We start from the raw sequence: 2990 nt of genomic DNA on the forward strand, positions 1-2990 counted from the left end.
CTGGGACGTAGTTAAGCTTCTCCTTTTTCCCCTATTACATGCAAAGGTGCAATGAATATCCTTGAACATGTACCTTTTGCATATGAGTATGCGTTTCTCTAGGATCCAGTAGAAAAGTAGAAGACACTGTAAGTGCTCTGCCCAGATTCCCCTCACCTGCAAGCGGACGCATCCTCCAGCTGCTGTGAGCACTGGCTGCCTACAGGTCATAGCTGCTCTCTTTTGGGGGTTGCCTGATCCAGGCAGTTACACCTCCCCCCTCCTCCACTGCGGCAGTCCATAACCAGTGACTGACAGGCACGGGGTACAAAAGGCTGGCCGCCTTGCCTCATGGCAGGACGTTAATGCTTCATAGTTCCTCCTGGAATCAGGTGGAAGCTAGTCTCCAAGCAAGAAGACACCATAGCTCAGCATCTCCTCCCATCGATTGCTTTCCCCTCACCTTTTCACCTGAGCGCTCTCCCTCAGGAAATCACCTCACAAAAACCTGTTTCAGGCTCTGCCTAGGGAACCCAATCCAAAACAGGCACGCAACTAGTGGTGGAGATGAGGGATCTTAGATTTGCTTGTCTTAAATTTTACTAGGTGTTTCTGAATTGCTCCCCAGCATTGTTGTATCAATCGACATTCCCACCGGCAGTTTACAAACATTGCTACTTCCCCATACCTTCATCAATACCGGTGTTATATAGACTAATTTTACCAATTAGATTGGTGTCATATGCTACCTCATTATTGTTTTAATTTGCATTTCCATGTTTACTAGTGATGTTGAGAATCTTTTTTATATCTTTCTTGTTCATTCAAATTTATTCCTTGTGATTTGTCTGTTTACATATTTTGCCTATTTTTCCATTGCTTTGGGTCCTTTCTGATAAATTGCTTTTTAAATTTTTTTAAAAAATTATTTTGGAAACTCTTGGTTATAGGGTTATGTAAAATATGTATTTGCCCAGTCTGTGGCTTTAAAAATCTATTTTCATCATATAGATTATTTATTTTAATGGAATAAGATTTAGCATTGTTTGCCTTTGTTTATGCTTTTTTGTCTCTTGCTTATTTTCTGTTCTAAGGTCATAATGTCATTTTCCTTTGTTCCTTTTAAAAGATTTAGAGTTTGCTTTGTATATTTAGGACCTGCATTAGCTTGGCACTCATTTTGCGGGTGGCATGAACACAGATCTAAGTTTATCTTTTCGCATGGTGGTTTTCAATGGTCCTAACACTGTCTGTTAACTAGACTACCCTCTACCCTTTGTCAGGTTCCAGCTACTATGTGTGTTTGGATCTGTTCCTAGACATTTATTCTCTGCTCTTTTTATCTGTGGATTCCTGGGACCAAAGCCCCCTTTCTTCCTTTTACGTCTCTTTCTTCTTCAAAATTATCTCGGCTATTCTGGGTTATTTATTAATCCATAAACATTATAGGATGACTTCGTCAAATTGAAGGGGAAATCTTGTTGCAATTTTTATTGGAAATAGAATGTATACATTAAATTGAGAAATAGCTAACTTTGTTATACTCAAGCTCCTCATCATGAACATGGTTTGATTCTCTATACTTGCTCTCATCTTCATTCCATGCTTTGTACAGATGGATGCCTAAGAAGTGACCCTCTGGCCCTTTATAATTCTTCAGTGCCCAATTGAAATGCTCCCTCCGCCAGGAGCCCTGGCCCTCCAGGCTCTCTCTTTGCTCGGACTGCCACTAATTTTTCTGTGTGCCTCATTTCCTGGACAGACACTTAGCACATTGGGTCTGGCTAAGGAAGCCTTGTGCTGTTTGAATCTGTTTTGTACCCCCAGAAAACCCTATGTTCTTTTGATCCATTTTTTAAATCCATACTATGTTCTTTTAATCCATTCCCCCAGTGGCGCCCAGCACACAATGGGTGTGCAATAGGATCTGATGAACGCTCTGACCTCCAGAGAGTGGAAGCAACAGAGAAGCTTTTGGAAACAGGTCCTTCCTCATACTAAACCACAGGTCTCTCAGGGGGCAGGGCCAGGAGCTGAGTTTGGAGTTTCAGGGTGAAAACACCTGGCTCGGGAATCAGACCGATCTAGTGCCACGTGGGAAGTTGGCTTCTCTGAGCATGCTTTTGTCCATCTGTGAGAGGGAGATATTGCCAACCTCATAGGGCTGTTGTGATTATGATTATGAGTGAGATAATGTACACCCTGTATAACCAACAGTTTCCAAAATAATTTTTTTAAATGGTTTTCTCTGTTTCCACCTTCCCTGTTTGAGGGAGAGGCAGAATGAAGACCCTTCCTGCGGCTAGTGGTGCTGCTTCAGATTATTTTCTCGGTTGTCTCTAAGACCCCTGGGGACAGATTCCCCCAAATGTCTGAGTGGACCTAGTCCAGCTCTGCTGTGCCTGCTCCTCCCCAGCCGCCTTCCCCCAGAGCAGGGCTGGGTCCACGACTTCTTGACAAAATTATTCAACCATGGAAGATGGTTATGTCCTAACTCCCTTCCTTGCCCCATAGCACCCAGGTCTCACAACGAACTTGTGATGCAGAAGCTATTTCCATGAACAACTTCCTTCCTCATGTGTTCCTCCTCTCCGAGGTGTCTTCCTCCCCCAAAGGAACTCAAGGCAAGGGCAGTGCCCATCTGAGAGGAACCGCGCTCCACTAGCAGGAATACGAAGCAAATCTGCACTTCTTGGAGAAGGGAATTCAGGGCCCGTAAGAGGCATCCTTGCAAAGCACAGCATTTGGAATCGCATAAGCCTGGGTTCCAAGTGTGCACCCTCCCTGTACTTCCCTTTGGATAAGTTGGCCTCTCTGGGACTCAGCTTCCACATATGTAAAATGGGTACACTTGGATTTCCTCCTAGGATAGATGTGAAAACTAGAGGGGGAAAAGATGTGTAGAATGTATATAGTAGGTGCTCAGCATAAGGTTTTCCTTCCCCACCATGAGCAGTCTTGAGATTGTAAGGATGGAAAAACGCAGGGGACACAGGCAAAGATGAGGCAGA

Source organism: Tamandua tetradactyla, chromosome 2, assembly GCF_023851605.1.
Source record: "Tamandua tetradactyla isolate mTamTet1 chromosome 2, mTamTet1.pri, whole genome shotgun sequence".
Lineage (NCBI taxonomy): Eukaryota > Metazoa > Chordata > Mammalia > Pilosa > Myrmecophagidae > Tamandua > Tamandua tetradactyla.